Source organism: Oryctolagus cuniculus, chromosome 12 (assembly GCF_964237555.1).
Source record: "Oryctolagus cuniculus chromosome 12, mOryCun1.1, whole genome shotgun sequence".
NCBI classification, from domain to species: Eukaryota; Metazoa; Chordata; class Mammalia; order Lagomorpha; family Leporidae; genus Oryctolagus; species Oryctolagus cuniculus.
The window spans coordinates 105340014-105364118 of NC_091443.1; positions in this window are offsets into that span (position 1 = coordinate 105340014).

The window sequence follows — 24105 nt, forward strand, 5'->3', positions numbered from 1 at the left end:
CCATTGATATATTGCAGTTCTCATTTCTAATTTTCTAAGCATTTTGTCATTGCTGTTCTGATTTCTTTGTCTTTTTCCCTGGCTACTGATTTAGGACACTGCCTTTGAAAGTAGCCAAGTTATTGGATTTTAAAAATAAATATTTTATAGACTTGGAAAGTGAGTCCATGTGGTTTTTTGTTGGAGAGACTATTGCCAAAATTTTTGTTGTTGTCCAAGACACACTGTGTCTGTGAGCACTAAAAGAAAAAAGGCACAGAGTTTACAGGGCCTGGATTATAATGGATTATAACGTAAGTGTGTTAATTCTTACTTTCATGGACTTTATTACTTGGGTCTTTTATGTTCCTGTTTACTATATGACATCTGGAAGCTTTGAACTCTGTCAATCACTTTCAATATAGTCCTTCATTTCTTTCTCTCTTTAAAAATATATTTGGACGCAGTGTTGTTTATTTGTATTTTATTTATTATGGATTTATTATTTATTTTATATTTATTATATATTATATTATTTTATTTTTATTTTATTTGCTAATTTGTCAGGGCTCATCCTTTATGAATTGGACTTCACAACCAAAACGAGTCACCCCCCACGCCGCGGCTCACTAGGCTAATCCTCCGCCTAGCGGCGCCGGCACACCGGGTTCTAGTCCTGGTTGGGGCGCCGGATTCTGTCCCGGTTGCCCCTCTTCCAGGCCAGCCCTCTGCTGTGGCCAGGGAGTGCAGTGGAGGATGGCCCAGGTGCTTGGGCCCTGCACCCCATGGGAGACCAGGAAAAGCACCTGGCTCCTGCCTTCAGATCAGCGCGGTGCGCCGGCCACAGCGGCCATTGGAGGGTGAACCAACGGCAAAGGAAGACCCTTCTCTCTGTCTCTCTCTCTTACTGTCCACTCTGCCTGTCAAAAAAAAAAAAACAAAAAACAAAAAACAAAAAAAAACGAGTCACCCTTTGCCCTGTGGTGTTTCACCTTTGACCTCTCCTTTCCCTGATGCTGAGGCACAGTCACCGTCTTTTTTTTTTTTTTAAGATTTTATTTATTTACTTGAAAGTCAGAGTTACAGAGGTAGAGAGAGACAGAGAGAGAGGTCTTCCATCAGCTGGTTCACTCCGTAGATGGCCACAATGGCTTGAGCTGCGCCGATCCGAAGCCAGGAGCCAGGAGCTTCTTCCCAGTCTCCCACGTGGGTGCAGGGACCCAAGCACTTGGGCCGTCTTCTACTGCCTTCCCAGGCCACAGCAGAGAGCTGGATTGGAAGAGGAGCAGCCAGGACTAGAACTGGTGCCCATATGGGATGCCGACGCCTCAGCCCAGGGCTTTAACCCACTGAGACACAGCGCCGGCCATTGCAAAATGTATCTTAATCACTTGGTCAAGGGCACGAAACATTTTCAGAACTACCATGTTCCAGACACCAGGCCACTCCTTGTCCACAACTCGGTGTCGTGGCTGGGCACTGGGGACACCCACATCTCATGTCTGAGCACCCGGGGACAAGTCCTGGCTCCCTTCCTGCTCCAGCCTCCTCTGTTGTGCACACTGGGAGGCCTCACCGACGGCTCAAGTGATTGGTCCCCATCACCCGTGTGGGAGACCTGGGTGGCACTCCTGCTGGCCATGTGGGCATTTGGGGAGTGGATCAGCAGACAGAAATCTTCCGATTTGACATCTGAAAGAGTCTTTGGTCTCTCTGCCTTTCAAATAAAATGAAAATAAATCAATTAAAAAGAATTTTAAAAACCCTTCACACACACACACACACACCCCCCCCGCAGGAGACAGACCTAACAATGCCAATAAGATGGTATAAAAAGTCATTTAAAATAACTTTAAAATATTAGAATAATATTTATAAGGCAGTGTATAACAGTGGGAACATTAGTAAGAGAAGGGACGGCGACTTCTCTCGGGGAGCAGGGGTCAAAGAAGGCTCCAGAAGAGGAAGGTGCCCAGGGATGGGTCCCGCATGGGTTTGGACAGGGGCACCAGGAAAGTGAACAGAGGAAGGGACAAGACCTGGGGCAGCCCAGGCACTCCCAGGCCACCCTCGACCTGGAGCAGCGCCCCCTGCTGTCTGCCTCCCTGAAGAAGTCTCTTCTGTGCAGCCAAGTGCCCTGGGAGACCTGACCCAGCCACTCCAGTTCCCCCGCTCTTCCCTTTACTTCCACGGAGAACCACATCTTGGGAGCTGTGGCCCGGCCAGAACGCGCATTAGGATAGACCTTGCACACCCTGTTAGTCCCGAGGCATGCGAGCCGAGACCCCAGGGCACGCCTGGAAGTGCAGACAGGACCGACATCTGCTCTGATGTTCCCCACGCACGTGTCCACAGCTGCCGGGCCTTTTCCGTCTGCATCACGCACGCGTCGCACTCCGTGGCCAGAACTTGTGGAACTGCAGGTGTGACAGCAAAATGAGCACACGTTTCTTTCTGCCTCCGTCACGGTTTCATAGCTAGATGGTTTCCTTAGCGAGGTCTTAGCGACCTCAGCGCGCAATGTTTTCCTTTCCCTGTGAGTTGAGAAAGTTCACCGACAGAAGCACCTCACAAGCCCTCTTTGGCACATCTGAAAGTCTGGCTCCACGACACTTGCCCTGTGGGGCCATCACTAAGTAAAATAAAGGTGACCTGAACACAGGCTCTCCAATACCAGGGCAGACGGGCTGATAATCAAGACAGCTAGTAAGAGACTCCCGGGGAGGTAGGGTATACAGCATGGATACACTGACAAAGGGCTGATTCGTGCTCCACGTGGAACAGGGCAGGATGGCTGCAGATTTCACCACCCCACTCAGAACAGTAAACAAGCTAAAACATAAGAATTATCTCTGGGATTTTCCATCTAGTATTTTCAGACTGTACTTGACTGTGAGTAACTGAACGTGGAGACAGCAAACCGAGGATGGAACGAAGTGGGTGCATGTAATTTTTGGAAGAGCCCCTCCCTGTTCCCAGATGCCTGTACAGTGCTGGGCACGTAGCAGGTGCACGGGTAGTGATAAAATGGTTAACCAGACGATGAGATCAATCATGCTTCGTCCCTCCACCATGGCTGGGAGAGCCCATTTCCCGTGGAAATCCCCATTGTCCTAGAGGACCGGGGGACAGCAGAGCGATCTGTCTTGTCAGAGCTGCCGCCCCCATGCTGCACGGTTCTCTTCAGGAATCCGAGGGAACAGAAGGACTTGGCTCCCCATCACAAAGCGGCTGAGAGACAGGAAGGAGCGAGGTGTAGGAATCCGGTGAATACAGCCTTGGAGGCTGAAATGTCAAAGCGACTGAAGTCAAGCCCATTCATCTTGTTTTATTGCAAGATTCACAATCGCCGCGCTGTGGCAGCCACAACAATTGATGGATGGGTTTCCCTGCGTTCACCCAGCACCTGGCTGCTGCCTGGGAGACCAGACCCCAGACAACAGGGAGAGGAAATTAAAACTGCCGGCCCCCCAGGCTCCTCGGTGACTGCTGCTACAGAAAGATGGCACTTGCTCTTGGGTTTTACTGCTTTTACGTATACATATGTATACATATGCAAATCAAAGCAGTGCCAAAGCTGCCTGGGAAGTCCTGAGCAGTGAGAGGCAGGGGGGGCCACAGCCCAGCTGCTCCCTGCTCAAGGCCACCGCCAGATCCAGACCTTGGTGGACCTCCGGTTAATGAACTGGCACTCGGCTGCCTCACTTTGCCAGTCCTTGATCCCTGGGGATCCTTCAGCCTGACAGTACTCCAGCTGGATCCCGTTGTTTGTAAACACTCACTTCCCCTCTGCCCCCAACAGAATGAGTGGCTCAGCTCAGCAGCTCTGCCCTTACAGTGGGCGCAGCGTGGAGTGCTGGGGGGGAGGGGGGGGGGGACACAGGGTTCAGCACCAAGGAGAGAGACAGAGAGAGAGAGAGAGAGGCAGCAACGGCAAAATGCCTCTTGTCTGCAAAACGACAGATAAGGATACCCCAAATATCCCTACCTTCTTAATTGTTGTTATTTTTGGAGAACATCATAGAGGTGTTTTTATTTTTCATCGCTGTGAATTGCCTGTCTTTTCATTTGTGAGTTCCTCTGGGCTTTGTGGAATAAATACTCATTTCTATCTTAGGTTCATCTTCTGTGGTCAAGTTTTCCAAAAATCTCAAATCCGGCTGAAATTATTTCCATGTGTGCTGTGTCTGAGTTACAAGTCTTCTTTTTCTATAGTACTTGGATGCCACAAATGTGATGAATTCCTCCCTTTTCGTGTTTTTCTTAACGGCTTTTCTGTTTGTTACACAGATGATTCACACACACACACACACACACACACACACAGATTATATCTGTTTCCTCTAGTGCCAATATGGGGCACTTTCTTACTGCTGATTTAGAATATATTTTAATATCCGGTACAGCTATCGCATCCCAGAATTCCCTTGTTGTCTATCCTGTTCATGCTTTCTTTTGGGTGTTAAGGCTTTGTTTTAGTTCCCAGAAAATACCCAGAGAAATTATTTCAGACAACGTGATCAGGTTATAGTTTTATTTAGGTAGGTGTTTATGTTGGTAACCCAACCTGTTTATAATATAACCTGGGCAAGCCATCTAGAAGTATATTATGTTTTTATTTCTACTCCAATTTTCTTTTTAATTCTTAATTAGTTCAAAATTTGATGTTTTGGGGATCATGCACATGAAATATTGATCTTTCTTGTAACAATGTATGCAGTTTTGCTATAATTTAGGTGGATTTTTCATCCTTATTTTAGTTACCTATTACCGACATGCAAGGAAGTCACTGTTTTATGTACCTGGTATGTGGTCAATTTACTGCACGTAAAACTAGTCCTGGAGCCTTCCATAAAAACCTTCCATTCTGCAGGTGCACAGTCGCAGCACCACGTGCAGCCACGCTTCGCTTTGTCTCTTTGGGGCTAATCTCCGCCACTACGATTCTCTTTTTCCCCGAATGCTGCTTCATGACCATCTGAACTGGAAGTGTCGAGAGCATTGGTTCCCGAGTTGAGAGGGAGGGATTTGTGTGCTCCACTGTCGGGTGTCATATTCAGGATATGGAACGGGAGATACTGCTTTTGTTGTAGCAACGCTGACAACACAAACACTTGGAGCTTAATGTGTGGGGTTATATCCCACGCACTGTTCTCCTTCACGTGCTGTGCCTTCCTCCAATCCCCCTGTATTTCCTCTTGGCAGATTGGGGCCACAGGGCACCGAGGGGCCAGTAACCGCCCAGGTCAATGCCTCCCCACGACTGGCTCCAAAACCTTGCTTTTAACATCTTCCAAAGGACACAACTTTATCCCCGTTATAAAGTGTATTTTACTAGGACTGCAGCAAATAGCTGGAGTAAATAACATTTTGGCATCTACGAAAATGGCCATAAGACTTTTCTTGTTGGTCTAACATTGAAGTTCAATATATTTCTCCCTGTCAGGGCTTTGTCTTCACTCTTTATAGGATAAACGTCGCTTGACCCATGGAATACCCTCTTACTTATTACTGGTCTGCTTAGTTTGTAGTTCAAGTATTTTTTTAATAGGCACAGGAGTGATTGGTTTAGTTGAGAGTCTTTTTGGTTGTGTGATTTCTTTGGAAAGACTTCCCTTTCTGTTATAAGTTGTTTATTTTGAGAAATTCAGCTGCAAAAAAAAAATAGTGTAATTCACAGAACGAAAAAGTTGTAAACATCTTGGCTTATTTGCTTGAAGGCTCATTTTGTTTTTTTAAAGTATATGAAACTTTCAAATAAATAAAAAAGTCCCCTTGGCAAGTGGCTGGCCCGGCAGAGAAGATTCCAGTAAAGACACGAATGTTCCGTACTCGCGTGCCTGGCGCGGGCTCCTGACTCCAGCTTCCTTCTAATGGAGACCCGGGAGGCCGCAGTGAAGGCTCAGTAACTGGGCTCCTGATGAGTTCCCAGCTCCGGGCTTCTGCCCCACCTCACCCCATTGTTACAGGCATTTGCAGAATGAACCAGCCAATGGGAGATGGGAGGCTTCTCTCTCTCTCTCTCTTTCTCTCTCCTTCTCTCTCTCTCCTTCTCAAATAAATAAATAAACATTTGCAAAACAAATACTGGCCAGGGCAGCAGCTCATTAGGCTAATCCTCCACCTTGCGGCGCCCGCACACCGGGTTCTAGTCCCGGTCAGGGCGCCGGATTCTGTCCCGGTTGCCCCTCTTCCAGGCCAGCTCTCTGCTGTGGCCAGGGAGTGCAGTGGAGGATGGCCCAAGTGCTTGGGCCCTGCACCCCATGGGAAACCAGGAGGAAACACCTGGCTCCTGCCCTCGGATCAGCGCAGTGTGCTGGCCGCAGCGTGCCGGCTGAGGCAGCCATTGGAGGGTGAACCAACGGCAAAGGAAGACCTTTCTCTCTATCTCTCTCTCACTGTCCACTCTGCCTGTCAAAAAAAAAAAAAAAAAAAGGAGATTCCGACATGCGACAACGTGGGTGAACTTTGGGGACCTCGTGTTAAGTAAAATAAGCCAGTCACAGAAAAAGAAACACTGGATAGTATTTGAGGATACGAAATACCCAGAGCAGTCAAACGCATCAAGACAGAGTGGAATGGCAGTGCAGTGGTCCATCTTCCACTGCTTTCCCAGGCGCATTAGCAGAAAGCTGGGTCAGAAGTGGAGCAGCCAGGATTCGAACTGGTGCCCGAATGGGATGCAGGCGCTGCAGACGGTGGCTTACCTCACTGCTCCACAGCCCCCGGAAGTTAGTATTTAATAGAGACAGATGAAAGGGTTCTTGCGATGGCTGTAATGGCTTCACCGCAGTGTGGACGTACTCAATACCACTGACCTGTCCTGGAAAGCAGCTCCGGAGGTAAACATTTTTGAAAAAAAAAAAAATTCCACTTTCTCAGATCCCCAATCTCATTTTCCTCTCCAGCATCCAGAGGAAATCAATTCAATAAATTTAGTGTCTCCCAATCCATCTTTTATGTTTTTCAAAACATACATATGAACCCATGAAAGATTTATAGTGTTCTCCTGTGTTTTTCTAAAATTTCCATCGAAAGTAATCTACTGCATGGAGCAGCCAGCAAGATGACTTTTATTACCGGGTTTTATTCATCCGGGTCCCCATTGTTATTCAAGGGTTTTTCCATTCTTCTTGCTGCTTCCAGCAATTCTGCGATGCCCGCGTCTCCTTGCAAACACGTGCCAAGGATTGTCCGTAGTCCGGACTTGGGACTGAGTGGCTGGGTCAGGGGGCGCAGGTTTCCAACGTCCTTGGCTAATGTCGATTTGTCTGGAAAGCTACTGTTCAAATTTACATCCCTTCGGGCGGCATAGGAGTGCCCATTTCCCCACAGCCCCAGTAAGACCAAGATTGGCGGCTTAAAGTAGTTGTCGGGCCAGCCCAGTGGGTGTGAAGGCCTCCTTGTTACCGCCGCCTTTCCTGGATCACCAGTGAGCTTGAGCATCTTTGCATATATTGATAAACCTTTGATTTTTCTCCCTCATCTGCTCTTTTCTTTCCTCCTCTGTTTGTTACTTATTTTTTATTCTGCTGGCTGTTTTCTTCAAAGATTTGTGATCTCTTTACGCACTTGGAGAATTCTTTAACTTCGTGAGTATCGGACGTATACTTCCTAGTCATTTTCTTTACATGCATTTTTTCTCTCTCTTTTTTTTTTTTTTTTTTTTGACAGGCAGAGTAGACAGTGAGAGAGAGACAAAAAGAAAGGTCTTCCTCTACCATTGGTTCACCCCTCAATGGCCGCTGCGGCCAGTGCATTGCGGCCGGCGCATCGCGCTGATCCAAAGCCAGGAGCCAGGTGCTTCTCCTGGTCTCCCATGGGGTGCAAGGCCCAAGCACTTGGGCCATCCTCCACTGCACTCCCTGGCCACAGCAGAGAGCTGGCCTGGAAGAGGGGCAACCGGGACAGAATCCGGCGCCCTCACTGGGACTAGAACCCGGGGTGCAGACAGTACCCTGGAAATGTGTGGGCTTCTGGTCACATCACTGTACGTGGCATTGCTGCTTGTGTGAAACCTCTCTTCTCTGGCTGTTTGTGTTTCATATACTGGGAAAAGCTGGCCCGTGCTGTGGTTGGTTGCTACTTGGGTGTCCCTCAAAACCTGCAGTGGTACTCTTGACACAGGGAAGAACCTCAGGCAGGTGGAGCCTGGGGGGAGGTCCTCAGGTCCCTGGGGATGTGGCCCCAGGTGGTTCTCACCAGCGGGTCGCGACCAAGCCTGAGTTTGGGCCCAATCCCTCTCTGTGTCTTTCCTGGGTCACCACGGGATGCCACCTCTGTCCACTCACCACTGCCTACGTCCGCTGTGCACCTCAAGCCCCTCGCGGGAGCTGAAGCTGTGCTCTGCTGTTTGGCCCTGAGCCTCGAAGGCTGTGCGCTCCCTACAGCTCTCCACTTGCCCCATCCTTAGTCTATAGTGACGCAAAGCGGCCTCGCCTGTTCCCACTGCCTTGGTTTCCTCTCAGAGCTCCCACACTGACCGACACTCCCGGGACAGCAACTGTGACCACCCCTCCTCCCGTCTTAGATGTATTAGCCCTGAGCAGTTATTCACCTGGCTCTCTGCTGGCCTCTGACCTGCCCTGGGCGTTACTGAAAATCTCCAACAGCTCTCTAAGATGGCGGTGTCATTATGCACATTTTACAGACGAGAAACACGAGAAAGTAAGGCATGGGGAAGAAAATCCAACGTGGAGATCTGCAGGGGTCCGGGGGTCGGAGCAGAGCTATCAACCGCGCTCATCGGATTGAAATTAGGGCTGCGCTTCCCTGTCATCTTTTTCTCCTTCTTATCCCACTGCTTCCTCCCTCTCTGTTCTTTTTTTTTTTTCTGGTTTATTTCATCTATTTCCCTGTGATGTGGTTTTCTGTTTCGAAAATCAGCAGTCAATTCTTACTTCGGATTCTCCCATTCCCTTTCATCTATCTGTCCAGCTATCTATCTCTATCGTCTTTCTTTTCTTTTCTTCTTCTTTTTTTTTTTTTGACAGGCAGAGTTAGGACAGTGAAAGAGACAGAGAAAGGTCTTCCTTCCATTGGTTCACCCCTCAAATGGCCACTATGGCCAGTGCGCTGCACCGATCTGAAGCCAGGAGCCAGGTGCTTCCTCCTGGTCTCCCATGGGGTGCAGGGCCCAAGCACTTGGGCCATCCTCCACTGCACTCCCGGGCCACAGCAGAGAGCTGGCCTGGAAGAGGGGCAACCGGGACAGAATCCAGCGCCCCGACCGGGACTAGAACCTGGGGTGCCAGCACTGCAGGTAGAGGATTAGCCTAGTGAGCCACGGCGCCAGCCCTCAAGAATTTATTTTTAAGCATTTGGTGTCTTCTTGCTGAAGAAACATATCTTAAGGGCAACGCAACACTAACTTAAAAAAAAAACTCACAGTCTTAAAATAGTGGAGGCAGACACTTCATCCATTTCTGTAATCATGCCGTGCTCATCATCGCTCATCTCATTTTATGTCTTTTTTTCCCTCCATCTTCTCTTTTGATTTTGATGTATGGTTTGATAGATGATTATGTCATACTTCATTTTCCCTCTCAAAGTGTCTTAAAAGGCAACTTTCTAATTAAAAAAAAAGAGAGAGCAATCCATTTAGGAGTCACTCCACGTGCATTCTTGAAGTTGCAGTGCAGAAAGTCAGAATTAGAGAGAGAGGGGAGAGACTGGGTGAGGGGGGGCTGTCTTCCATCCACTGGTTTGCTCCCCAGGTGGTTGCAATGACCAGGGCTGAGACAGGATGAAGCCAGGAGCCAGGAGCTTCATCTGGGTCTCCTGTGCGGATGGCAGGGTCCCCAGTACCTGGGCCATCTTCCTCTGCTTTTCCCAGGTCACCAGCAGGAAGCTGAATTTGAAGTGGAGCAGCTGGGACTTTAACTAGCACCCGCATGGGGATGCCACCATTTCAGGCAGCAGCTTTACCTGCTGTGCCACAACGCCAGCCCCTACAGTCCTCATGTTTAAATTTTCTAAACAAACACCACTTCAGCTGTCCTCTGTAGCTGCTGAAAGATCACAGGCCTGGGGCCGGCGCCATGGCTCACTTGGTTGATCCTCCGCATGCGGTGCTGGCATCCCATACGGGTGCCGGGTGCTAGTCCCGGTTGCTCCTCTTCCAGGCCAGCTCTCTGCTGTGGCCAGGGAGTGCAGTGAGGATGGCCCAAGTCCTTGGGCCCTGCACCCCATGGGAGACCAGGAGAAGCACCTGGCTCCTAGATTCGGATCTGCATAGCTCCAGCCGTAACGGCCATTTGGGGGGTGAACCAATGGAAGGAAGACCTTTCTCTATGTCTCTCTCTCTCACGAACTCTGTCAAATAAATACATAAATAAATAATCACAGGCCTGCCTCCTTCCCTTCTTCCTCATTTCTCATCCCACTCTTCTGTGGTGAAGCTGGGTTTTGATGCTACTTTTGTCTTCTCTCTTCCTTTTTCTTTAGTTCTGATTCTTTGAGCTTTTTTTGAGTTACAACTTTACTGCAGTGAATAACAGCAGTTCCCAGTGGCTAGTTCTACTTTGTCCTGTTCTGATTGCCTGTTTCTTAACACCTTTACTATTTATTTTATTTTTTAAAAAAGAATTATTTTATTTACTTGAAAGAGGAGTTACAGAGAGAAGTAGAGCCAGAGAGAGCGAGAGGACTTCCATTCTGCTGGTCACTCCCCAAAAGACTGCAATGGCTAGAGCTGAGCTGATCCGAAGCCAGGAGCCAAGAGCTTCTTCCAGGTCTCCCATGCAGGTGCAGGGGCCCAAGGACTTGGGTCATCCTCTACTGCTTTCCCAGGCCATAGCAGAGAGCTGGATTGGGAGAGGAGCAGCCGGGACACGAACCAGCACCCATATGGGATGCTGGCACTGCAGGTTGGGGATTTAACTCACTGCGCCACAGTGCCGGCCCCACCTTTACTATTTAGTATTCATGGTGTTTAAAGATGAGCAGGTTGGCATAGAGACTTCTGCTGGTATTCTCCAAATTCCCCTTTCCTCTCCATTTTTTGAGAGTACTCATTGGAGAGCAGGTTTTTGTGAGATATGTCAAGGCAGGGATGGGTCAAGTACTTGGGTCCCTGCCACCTGCATGCAAGACCCAGATGAAGCTCCTGGCTCCTGGTTTTGGCCTGGCCCAGCCCTGGCCATTGTGGCCATCTGGGGAGTGAACCAGTGGATAGAAGATCTCTCTCTCTCTATCTCTCTCTCTTTCTCTCTCTCTCTTCCTCTTTCTCTGTAACTCTGACTTTCAAATCAATCATTCAATCTTGTTTTAAAGGCAGATAGATGGAGACAGCTCGGATACAGGAAGGCTGTGCGAGGGTACAGGGAGAGGGCAGCTGTCGCCAGAAACCAACCCTGCCAGCACCTTGACTGTGCACGTCCAGCCTCCAGAACCATGAGAAAGGATGCTCCTGAACACTCGGGGCCGGTGGTATTTGTGAGGGCAGACCCAGAAGTCCAATGGAAGTGCTCCAGAGGGACACAAGGCGTTGGTCCCCCAGCAGCTACAGGTGGCACTTCTGCTCTGGCTTCCAGGTGAGGAAGTGGAAGCTCAAAGAGGTGACGTGGCTCTCCCTGGGCCAATAACGTGTAACTGGTAAAGCTAGTTTTTTTTTTTTTTTAAGATTTATTTATTTATCTGAGAGAGTTACAGAGAGAAGAGGAGAGAGAGAGAGAAAAAGAGAGAGAGAGACCATCCATGTACTGGTTCACTCCCCAGATGGATGCAACAGCCAGGGCCTGTCCAGGCTGAAGCCAGAAGCCAGGAGCTTCATCCAGGTTTCCCACGTGGGTGGTAGAGGCCCAAACACTTGGGCCAACCTCTGCTGCTTTCACAAGCCGTAAGCAAGGAGCTGGATCAGAAGTGGAGCAGCCAGGACTCGAACCGGTGTCCACCTGAGATGCTGGCATTGCAGGCGGCGGCTTTACCTGATACACCACAACACCAGCTCCAAAGCTAGGTTTTTTGTTTTTGTTTTTTGACAGGCAGAGTGCACAGTGAGAGAGAGAGACAGAGAGAAAGGTCTTCCTTTGCCGTTGGTTCACCCTCCAATGGCCGCCGCAGCTGGCGTGCTGCAGCCACACACCGCACTGATCTGATGGCAGGAACCAGGTACTTCTCCTGGTCTCCCATGGGGTGCAGGGCCCAAGCACTTGGGCCATCCTCCACTGCACTCCCAGGCCACAGCATAGAGCTGGCCTGGAAGAGGGGCAACCGGGACAGAATCTGGCGCCCCAACCGGGACTAGAACCTGGTGTGCCGGCGCCGCGAGGCGGAGGATTAGCCCATTGAGCCGCGGCACCGGCCCGAAGCTAGGTTTTAAAATACAATCTTACTGATGCCGATCTTACTGATTTCCATTCTGTGCCACTGCCTCCTAAGAAATCGGAGTCTGTTCAGCTTCTGGTTCCTTTGCGAGGATTCCAGCTTCGCCTCCGTGAGCGGCACAGAACATTCTTGTTCACGCTGTTCCCCTCGCATCCGCTCACTCACTCAGAGCGCAAAGAAAGCACGGGCTACCCGGGGCCTCTGTATGTGGGGTCCTTGCCTGCTTAACCACTGACTTTCTCAGATCTCAACGTTTGCCCCGTCTCTGCCTGGGGGTCGCTGCCCCCACTGTGATCGCCATGGCGCTTACAGCACTCAGCATCATTCTGTCTTCCTCCTCCTCCTCCTCCTCCCCTCCTTCCCTTCATGAGTGGCTCGCTCTGTTTTTAATCTCTGTAACTATTTTAGCTGCTGTCTCCCATCCAGTCTCCCACGGACCTGAAACTCCACGGCCAAACAGGGCTGGCGTGAAGACAGGGGTGTGGCTCAGACAAAGCTCCATGGATTCTCAAATCTCTGCAAACAATTAGGTAGTTCGCTAGCTAATGAACTTAATGCGGATAAGTGCGATTTAATGCGCATTAGCAAAACAATTGAAAGTCCTGACACACACGGATGGCTTGGGATGCCTTGGGACTACACTGGAGCCCAAGAAGTCTGCTCCGGGCTTGAACAGGGGAGAGGCTTCCTGTCTCACAGCACCGCGGGTGTGGAGGCATCCCATCACCCACCAGGAGTGCACATCTTCCTTGCCTCCCACAAAACCCCGGCCATTGGCTGATAGAACAAAAGGCTGTTCCTGGGGTCGAAAGCTCCACCGACTGAGCAGGGAGAGGTACGTTCTAATTTAACGGTTCTAACATCACACGTACTTAACTCAGGGAACCAGCCGTGCGGTGCAGCTCACTCCTTTGCAATGCAGTAGTGAATCCTATCTATAGGCAGCGGGACTTGGACATCTCAGAGCCTCTAGATCAGTGACTTGGAACCATTCACTGCCCTTGAGAGCGAGAAGCAGGCATGGGAGACCTTCCCAGAATGCCTGCTTCTGAAACCTGCACTAACACAGGGAAGGCAGGCAGCCAGTGGAGGAGGAGTGCCTGGTGCTGGTGCGGGGGGGTTCCCAGGGCCACGTTGTACTCTGCTGCAGTAAGGGATTAATCCAGGCACCTGTTCTTTAGCCACTTGCAAGAGGCTGGGCCTGTATGGGGAGCATTGCACAGACAGGGCTGTAGGCGGGGTTTGGGCTGTAGCTGAGTCTTGTCGACCTGTATGGGAAACGTCAGAGGAGGTGAATCACAGCTTTTCAGCGCTCTCGGGATAAATCGGACAATCGAGCCAGCACGGGCCTGCACTCTCATTCTTCCACGCCAGCCATCAGCAAACCTGAGCAGCTCTTCTCCTGAGACAGGCCAGGCCGCCTTCTGTTCTCTGCAAACTGCCACTCTCAGATGCCTTCATTCCCTGAGGCCACCTTCCTGGTCCCAGCAGGCATCTGAGTTTGTACCTTCTGGTCTACCTGGGCAGGCGCTGGGCTAGAGAGTGAGACCCATGGATGAGTGCCTTGGGAATGGGTTGGACACAGATCGTCTTCCTCCCTCCCGAAATGATCAGGATCTCTCTGCTTCAGCCTCCGTGCTGGTATGAGAACACAGAGAGAGCCATCTTGGGGCTGGCGCTGTGGCTCAGTGGGTTAACACCCTGGCCTGAAGCACCGGCACCCCATATGGGCTCCGGATCTAGTCCCGGCTCTCTGCTATGGCCTGGGAGAGCAGTAGAAGATGGCCCAAGTCCTTGGACCCCTGCACCTGCATGGGAGACCCGGAAGAAGCTCCTGGCTCCTGGCTTCGGATCGGCCAGTTCCGGCCATTGTGGCCATCTGGGGAGTGAACCAGCGGATGGGAGACCTCTCTCTCTCTGTCTCTACCTGTCTCTGTAACTCTGTCTTTCAAATAAATAAAATAAATCTTTAAAAACAAAGTCATCTAAGGGGACAGACGTCTGAGTAGACAGACTGAAATATACACAGTGACTCCTGTGGCAAACCCAGAGGTGGTGGGCAGGAAATGATGGTCCCCAGGGTTCAGCCCACTCTGTTCTCTAGGGCGTTTCCCGATGCTGCGTGAGTAGCTTGTGGATCACGGTGAGCGCTGGCCTTGAGAAAGAAATTGATTTCCTGCAAAGATGCTTGAAAACCCCTCTCACTGGCCCAGCAGGGTACTGGGCCGGAGGACCACAGCCGCACCCAGTCATCGGGTGATAGGGAACACGTGCTGATTTATAAAGAAAGATGGAGGGGTCGTATGAACTTGGAGCAAAGCAGGATACAGACTCGGACTTTGCAAGAGTTTGAGGGTCAGAATCAGGAGCGTGAAAGAATCAGCAGACGAGAGTGCGGGAGCGGAGAGAACACTGCAGGGCTCACAAGAGCCGCGGTCTGGCCCGGCCCTGGGGCTCCCCTGGCCCAGCTGGCTCTGAGCTCCCGCCAGGCTCTAGGTCACGCTGGGCTTGGATGTCTGTGTGTAACGCGCGGGAGTAGCTACACTGCACTGTGGTGCACGCCTCGCCACACTGCCTCCAGCAGCTGCCTCCTCTGCTTCATTTCTTACATTCATACGTCTGTTTTTGCAGAACACGCAAACATTTTGTCATCTTCGTAGAGTTCTAGTTTTAAAGGCGCTTCAAATGATGTCGTAGAAGTTTGCCTTGCCTGGATACGCACTTAGAATAAAAATGATGGGGGCCGGCGCTGTGGCGTAGCAGGTAAAGCCACTGCCTGCTGCGCCAGCATCCCCTAAGGGCACCGGTTTGTGTCCCAACTGCTCCAGTTCTGCTCCAGCTCCCTGCTGATAGCTTGGGAGAGCAGCAGAAGATGGCCCAAGTCCTTGGGCCCCTGCTACCCGTGTGGGAGACGCAGAGGAAGATCCTGGCTCCGGGCTTCGGCCTGGCCCAGCCTTGGATGTTGAGGCCGTTTGGGAACTGAACCAGGGGATGGAAGAGCTCCCTCCCGTCTCTCCGTGTTTCTCTGTAACTCAGACTTTCAATAAATAAATAAATAAATAAATCTTTCTTTAAAAAAATAAGACTAAAACTGTGGTGCTTGGTAGAGAAAGCAAGCTAAGGGGTACTCTTGGCAGGACTTAATGAAATTATTTCAGAAAGATTGTGGGAAAATGACATAAAAGATACATTTATTTTTGGAACAATGTTTTGGTGCACCTGGGTAAGCCACCGATTGGGATACCCACATCCCACGTGGAAGTTTGGGTCCTGGTATGAGTCCCAGCTACTCTGCTTCTGATGCAGCTTCCTGCTAATGTACCTGGGCTTATGGCCTCAGTCCCAGGGTTCCTGCCACCCATGTGGGAGACCCAGATGGAATTCTGGGCCCCTGGATTCATCCTGACCCAGCCCCACTGTGTGGGCACTTGGGGACAAACCTAGCAGATGGAACATCTCTCTCTCTCTCTCTGCCACTCTTTCATTATTATGAGAATAAATAAGCACTAGGAAAGACATACATTTTTTAAAAATATTTATTTATTTGAAAGTCAGAGTTACACAGAGAGAGGAGAGAGAGAGAGAGTCTTCCATTTGCTGGTTCACTCCCCAAATGGCTGCAATAGCTGGAGCTGTGCCGTTCCGAAGCCAGGGGCCAGGAGCTTCTTCTGGGTCTCCCACGTGGGTGCAGGGGCCCAAGGACTTGGGCCATCTTCTACTGCTTTCCCAGGCCATAGCAGAGAGCTGGACTGGAAGTGGAGCAGCCAGGTCTCATACTGGTACCCATATGGGATGCCGGTGCTTCAGGCCAGGGCGTTAACCTGCACCGGCCCTGGTACATTTATTTTTGATGCACACGTTTAAAACCCATGCATAGCTTTTCAGAATGTGAGTCTGTGTGAACTTTCCCTGGACAGGTTACACAGCGTCACAGTGGAACCACGGACCCAGAGGAAGCAGCATCTGCATTTGCCTGTGGGGGGAGGTTGAGTGGCACCCAGGGTGGCAGCCACAGGACAGACGGCTCCCGCTGGACCACGTGTGCGGTGGGCTTTGAAGGATAAGAAAGCCGTAGCCAAGTGAAAATGAGCAGGACAGGGCATCCTGCTGGGGTTGAAAGAGGCAGGAACCCTTAGAGGCTCACAGGAGTCAGCACTCGGGGTGTGAGGACCGGGGAAGCAGGCAGTGGCCACAGTGTGTCTCCTGGCTGCAAAGGCCATGCTGTGCCGAGCGAGCAGAGCTTGGCCTTGGCGTGTGTGCCCAGCCGGCCCCGGAGCTCATGCTGAGCTCATGTGGAGGAACTGGCGACAGCGGTGGTACCAGCCTGGGTGCCAGCCATCCCTGTGACAAAATACCGGAGGCAGGCTTAGCCTTGTAAAGAAAAGGGTTTTATTTAGCTCACGACTCTGGGGGCTGAAAACCCAGGTTCGACGCCTTGGTTTCACTTCTGATCAGGGTGGGAGCATTGGTGCAGAAGGGCATGAGAGAGGGAGAGGTCCTACTGCTAAACAGGAAGCCAGAGAGAGACTGGGGCCCCACAGTCCCTTGCGAGGACCACCCCCAGTGCCCTAAAGAGCCCCCTAATACCTCCTTCCCTCCCACACCTCCTTACCACATCAAGAGTCCACCCCCACCAAAAGCCACCACCCTGGGGAATAAGTTCCCACTGCCTGGACCCCGGGGGGGATGAACTTCATCCAAACCCTAGCAGTGACCTTGACCTTCCTCCTTCACCTCTGAAGATTCAGCTTCCGTAATTTGGGAATGATGGGACCCTGGTGGCAGAGTTGCTGGACAGATTGCTAAGTGTGGAGAAGCACAAGCTGTGTGCTGCCCACTACGTGACGTAGATTAGGGCGGATCGTAGCGCCTCCCTCTCCCCACTCTGCACTGCTGGGGCTTGTGCCACGCGGGGTCCGGGCTGGCTCAGCGGTCAGCGTGTTGTGGGGCTGCAGGCAAACTTCCTTTAGGCTGCTAAGAAGTCATGATGCCTTGAGATGCCAAGCGATGTGTTTTCAATGCTGAGGAGCGCACACGTGGGAGTGAGACTTCTCACATTCTGGCACGTGCCTGCCCTGACAGCATCTCATTTATTTATAGGTTTAACCAATTAACAGGTATGCCAAGTCAGTGTGTACACCACTAAAATGGTGCATTATTTAATTTTCTCTTCTGGCTTACTATGCTGAGGGGATAACTTTTTTTTCCCCAAGGTTTATTTATTTGAAAGAGCAGAGGATGGGGAGGGGTAGAGAGAGAGAGAGAGAGAGAGAGAGAGAGAGAGAGATCTCCCATCCTTCTGATTCATTCCCCAAATGCCTGAAACAGTTGGAGCTGGGCCAGGCTGAAGCCAGGAGCTAGGGACTCAAGCTACATCTCCCAAATGGGTGGCAGAGATCCAACTACTTGAGCCGTCGCCTGCTATCTCCCAGGGTGCCCATCAGTAGGAAGCTGGAATCTGAAATGGAGCTGGGACTGGAACCTACGCACTCTGACCTGGGCCGGCATCTTCACTGATGCACCAGTGCCCACCCCAGATAACTTTAGGGACGGGGGCAAGAGTGAACACCCAGCAGGCCTCACGGGCTGGTGACTCAGAGGACAAATTCTCCACTTCCCCCACTCTCCCTGCCCTGGCCACAGGGAGACGAGCTGTGCTCTGTCACTCTTAGCTTTGCTGTCTGGAGGGTCACTTAAGCCCTGTCAACTTCTAGGTCTTTAAAAGAGGAGGGCCGGCGCCATGGCTCACTAGGCTAATCCTCTGCCTGAGGCACCAGCACCCCAGGTTCTAGTCCCAGTTGGGGCGCCAGATTCTGTCCCGGTTGTCCCTCTTCCAGGCCAGCTCTCTGCTGTGGCCCGGGAGGGCAGTGGAGGATGGCCCAAGTGCTTGGGCCCTGCACCCCATGGGAGACCAGGAGGAAACACCTGGCTCCTGGCTTCAGATTGGCACAACGTGCTGGCCGTAGCGGCCATTTTGGGGGTGAACCAACGGAAGGAAGACCTTTCTTTCTCTCTCTCTCACTGTCTAACTCTGCCTGTAAAAAAAAAAAAAAAAAAAAAGAGGAGCATTCTCTTGCCCTCCGAAGAGTCATGAAGATGGAAAAGGGACGTCTGAGGACGGGGGTGAAATACAAACCAGCGTGCAGAAGTGAGCAGCTTCCACTAGGAGTAGCACAGCGCTGGGACCGTCGGAACGTGTGGCAGGCTTGAGGCTGGGTGACGGAGGCAGCTTTTCGTAAATTATTTGCAGAAAGTTGGGATAATTTTGCTTAAAGACACGGGAACTCCTAGATTGCTTCTTGGTTGGAACCAAGCAGGAGCTGTTAAGTAGGCTTTAAGACCTCACTAAAAAAGAGCGAAATTAGTTGATTTCGTGGTTCATTGAATTGATGGATTCACCCTTCAAGGCTAGAAGAGACAACTCTTTTTTTTTTTTTTTTTTTTGGTGAATGTTCCTGTCTCAGAGGGCAGGGTACAGTGAACAGAAGGGTGTGCTGTGGGCTGTTCTTTCGTAGCAACCCACCCGGAGCCGGCACAGGAGAGATGCAAAACCCAGCTCCAGGCTGATGGCAGGAGGTGACGGTGCCCCCTGCATCGTTTGGGGTTAAATGGCCAGGCCCCTACATCCCCACCTCACTTCATCCCCGGATGAGAGCCCCGCTGGGAAGACCATCTGTGTGAGAGGGAGTCTACAGCAGGGGCAGAGCCGGATGGAGCTGATGGTGTAGACTGTGTCCGACCACCCTCTCCCTGGGGTGGGGGGATCCTTCCTGTGGGGGACGGGGGCTGAGCGAGGCATCTCCGTGTCTACCACAAACCCCCCCCCCAGCCTGTGTCCCTGGTGCTGCTGCCCAAGCCACGCTGGACAGGTGATTTTCGCCTCTGTTGGCCATTTTCCTGGAATTATCCCTGGGGTGGAAACGGACCAAACGTCCAACGCCTCAGAGGTGGACAGTTTCTAAGCCACAGTTGGAGAAATCGCAGACAGAGCAGGACTTTTTGTTCTATGGAGAAAAACCTGGCAATGCTCGTAGGCTGACCGTGCACAAGGTCACGCATGACAACTGGGATAGCGGAACTGGAGCAGACACCCTGGAGCGGGGGCCGGGCAGCACAGTCGGGAGTTTGCAGTGACCTGCGGGCAAGGCGGACGTACTGACGGCATTTGCACCTTGGAGTGATGTGAAGGGAGGCGTTCCAAGAAGGGTTTCCCGGAAGTCTGTGTGCAAAGTGGAATGGAGGAGGGTGGCGTCCAGGGAGCGAGGAGCACACTGTTGCCATGGCTTGCAGGAGAGATGATGAGTGCCTGGCCTAAGACAGGGAGAGGGGAAGGAGCAGGGGGCTGGCATGCCGGCCATCAGGAGGAAGTCCATGTCCACACTGGACATCCCACGCTGGGAGCAGGTGGGGCACCAGCTCCACTCTCCAGCGACTGCGTCTGGATGCGTGATTTTCACAAGGTCATTTTCCAAGGCACAAGAATGGAGTCAAATGAAGGAGAGGATTTGCAATGATTTGCAGAAGCGTGGGAGTCAAAGTAAACAGGACAACTGGTAAACCGTCAGGGTGGGCCAGGGCTCCTTCCACACTGCCCCTTTTCAGTCTGTTGTTCTTGTCCCAGAACCCCAGCACATGCAAGCTCTTAGAATTCCCTGCCCAAGGCCGGCGGCGCAGCTCAATAGGCTAATCCTCTACCTGCAGTGCTGGCACACCGGGTTCTAGTCCCGGTCAGGGTGCCGGATTCTGTCCCGGTTGCCCCTCTTCCAGGCCAGCTCTCTGCTGTGGCCCGGGAGTGCAGTGGAGGATGGCCCAAGTCCTTGGGCCCTGCACCTGCATGGGAGACCAGGAGAAGCACCTGGCTCCTGGCTTTGGATCAGCGCAGTGTGCCAGCCACGGCAGCCATTGGAGGATGAACCAACGGCAAAGGAAGACCTTTCTCTCTGTCTCTCTCTCTCACTGTCCACTCTGCCTGTCAAAAAAAAAAAAAAAAAAAAAAAAGAATTCCCTGCCCAAAGGAGTCCCAAGTTTGCATCCAGTGTCTGTGCAGTTCCTCCTACTTTGTGCACTGCCAAGCTTATGGGGTTGCAGACAGAGCTACACAAGCACACCGGGTACAGGGCTTGTCTCTGTGCAAAAGGGAGCCTGGGGTGGGGAGAGGGAATGAGCATGAGCCACAGACTCCCCCCCCCGCCATGTGTGTGCTCCATCTGGACCCTGCAACTGATAGGGGCCTGCATGCCCTAGGGGAAGGCTTCTCCTCTTTGGCAGTGTTGGCTTTCTGGCCTGAATGATTCTGTACAATTGTTGGAAGCTGTCCCGCGCCTGGTAAGGTGCTCAGCACTGGCCTTGGCTTCAGCTTACCAGACCCCAGTCACGCCAGTGACAAACGCCTTCAGCCAGCTCCTCCTGTCTCGTGGCCTGGGGAGTCGGGGGGTGGGGGGGCAGACTCACCTCCAGGCAAGAGGGATTGGTTAGGGACAGCTGGTTTGGGATATTTATAGTTCAATAAAGCCTGGAAGTTTCTAATTCCAAGGGACCTTTAGGATTTTGAGTCAGGGGGGAGGGTAGGAAATTAGCGAAAAGAAGAATGAAAGCCACTCTAAATACTTAGTGTGTGATTTCCTTTGGGGGGGCTGGCCTCACTTGGGGTGCCCACTGTTAGGCCAGAGCACCCGGCTTTGAGTCCCGGCTCCGCTCCTGATTCCACTTCCTGATGATGTGAACCCTGGGAGGCCGTGGTGATGGCACAGGTGCCACTCACCCAGGAGACCTGGATGGCATTCCCAGCTCCCAGCTGGCCCAGCCCCAGCTGTTGTGGGTGTTTGAGGAGTGAACCAGTAGACGGAAACCTTCTGTCTCTCCATCAACTACTGAATTAATTGAAAATCCCCTTGGTATGGGCAGGTAAGATCTAGCAGTGCCGATCATAGACACTCTGCTTAGGGATGGCCGTTAGCGCAGTGGCTCCAGGAACTGCGGCCAAGGAGTCTGCCCTGGCCTCGGTCTAGGACGCCACATGGGCTGTGCTGTGCCTGCTAGTGCCTTTTTGGGGTTCCACGTAGCCTGTTGAACGGACTGCAACCTGCAGAGACCATGCAGGCTCCTTTCGCACCCCCGTCCTGACTTGTGGCTCAGACCCCAAAGATGTCTTCCCTTTGGTTATAGAGCTTGCACAGAACCGCATGGTGCAAAAAAAAAAAAAAAAGTTCCCAGCTCAGTGAGGTTCCTGTCGATCTCTGCTCTCTGGGGCGGTCTGAGGACCCTGGGCCAGCACTACGGGAGATCTCTGGCCCCTCACCACGTGCCTCTCCCTCTGCCACGCCCTGCGGCCTCAGGTATGAGGCTCTCATCACGGTTATGGAGCTGGATTGAAGGAGCTAAACTTCCCAGCGCTGGAGCTGCCCATCTTGCTTTCTCAGCCCTACGAGACACCTGTAGATGGGCTGCTCTCTGGTCCTCCCAGGGATGCCCGTAGTCCTGACCGGCTCTCTCGTGGTGTTTCTTCTAGTTGTGCCCGCACTTTGCAGGGCCTCACCCCGGGGAAACGCCAGCTGCCTTCCTCGATGGTCGCCATCCACCCAGGAGCCACCGTGTGGCTTTGAAGGCGTGGAGAATGACCGGAGAGCCTGGCACACGGTAGCCCTGTGATAGACCGAGATGAGCGAATTTAATTAACTTACAACGACTCCACGACAGTACTGGGTAGAAGCCCCGTAGGTTCAGCCAGTGTGGACCTTGATAATGCCAAAATGGAAATCCATTCAACTTGAATACAGCGGCTGAAATTTGTGGTAGCAACCACGTAAGGGGGAACTATTTATTTAACTTGTATTATAGGCAGCCCTGTACCAGGCACTTACACACTTCATTGTTTAGTCTGCCAGCAGTCCTATAAGTAGACAGGAGATGAAGGAGACTCATGTATTGTTATAAATTTTTGTCTATTTGTATTTATTTGACGAAGAGAGAGACAGAGACAGAGACAGAGACAGAGAGAGAGAGAGAGAGAGAGAGAATCATCCATCCACTGGCTCACTCCCAGATGTCAGAAGCCAGAGGCAGGTGTCTGGGGCGGTGGCTGAGACTCTGCTGGGCACCTGCCTCCCAGGCTGCAGTGTCTGGGTTGAGCCCTGGCTCCCCTTCAAATTCCAGCTTCCTGAGAGGACGCACCCGGGGAGGCAGCAGGCAATGGCTGGAGTCGTCAGGTCCCTGACACCCACATGGGAGACCTTCCCTGAGATCTGGGCTCCTGGCATCTGGGGAAATGAACCACTGGATGGGAGATTCTCTCTCTCTCCCTCCCTCCCAATAAAATCAATCAATCAATCAATTTTTAAAAGATCTGAAGCCAGGTCCACCCGAGCAGCCTGTGCTCTTTCCACGACTGAGCAGGGGAAGCAGACATGGGGTCCAGTGCCCCCTGCTCTGGGTGGCGGGGAATAGTTCTCTATCATCACCCAGTGTGCCCAAGTCAGCTGTAGCTGTTCCCTGTGCGTAGACAGAAGAAGAGGAACGCGACCAGGCAAATGGAGCGGGTGTTGGTCCCAGTGCTTAAGAGGCCGGTCGGGACACCCACATCCTCCACATCAGAGTGCCTGGCATGGATTCCTGGCTCGGGCTCCCGACTCCAGCTTCCTGCTCACGCAGATGCTGGGAGGCAGCAAGTCACAGCTCAAGTAACCGTCCGTGTGCGAGACCCGCACTGAGCTCCAGACTCCTGGCTGTGAACCCGAATGCTGACTGTGAACCCAGCCCCAGGTGCTGTGGGCACTGGAGAGTGAGCCAGGGGTTGGGAGCTCACACTCTCTCTCTGTCTCTCTCTCTCTCTCTGTCTCTCTCTCTCTCTACCTGTATTTACTTCTTTCTTTCTTTCTCCCTCTCAAATTAACTAATTAATAAAAATTTTAAAAATCATAAACAAAATTGAATGGAAGCCCCGCAGATGGGGAGGGGCCATACCAGGCTGTGATGGGCAGCGGTGAACCCCGGGAGGGGATTCGAGGCTGTCAGCGTGGGTGCACTCGCCTCAGCCGCGTGCCATGTAGGGCAGACAGCTGGCACCAGTCACACGTGAAGGGACTTCTCTGCTTCTTGCTTTAAATCTGCACAGAGACACGCAGCAAGGAGAGGAATCTAAGGAAACAAGTTGGCCCACCCAACCCAGATCAACTTGTCGTCGCCATGGTTGCCTTGAACGATGCAACAATCCCACTCCTGGTTCTTTTTAATCTCCTATTATTAAGGGAGATATCAAGTGTGATTAGCAACCCGTCAGAAGCACATCGGCTTTCGCATCCTGGAAGAAAAGTTGCTTAATTACTTTGAGCGCCGGAGAAGCAGGTTGTTGGAAATAGGAGGAAGCAGAGCCCCAGGAGAAGGAGTTGAGGATGGAAGCTTGTTTGGCCTGAGAGCAAGGCTGTGCTCTGGTGGTCTTCACGAAGAGGTCGGATTTGTAGAGGCCATCTCTCGGTGGCCCACCAAGCACCAAGTTCTTGGGAGGTCCCTTAAATTCGTTCCCTGATCTCAGCCTCCAAGCCACCCTCGTAGAGGAGCTGTTATTTCCCCATCTTGCACCCCAGAATTCTCCGCTTCTGTGACTTGCTGAAAGTCTGGGAATCTGTATGTGAAGAACACAGCATCCTAGCAAGCCCCATGGCCCAGTGGTCTCCACTGTGTCCAGCATTTTAGCTCAAGGTCAAGGTCTGGAGACCCTAACTGGACACATGATGTGCACACGACACTTGGCTCCGTTCCTGGTGGAAACTGGGATGCCAGCCTCACAGAGAAATTCTGAAATGA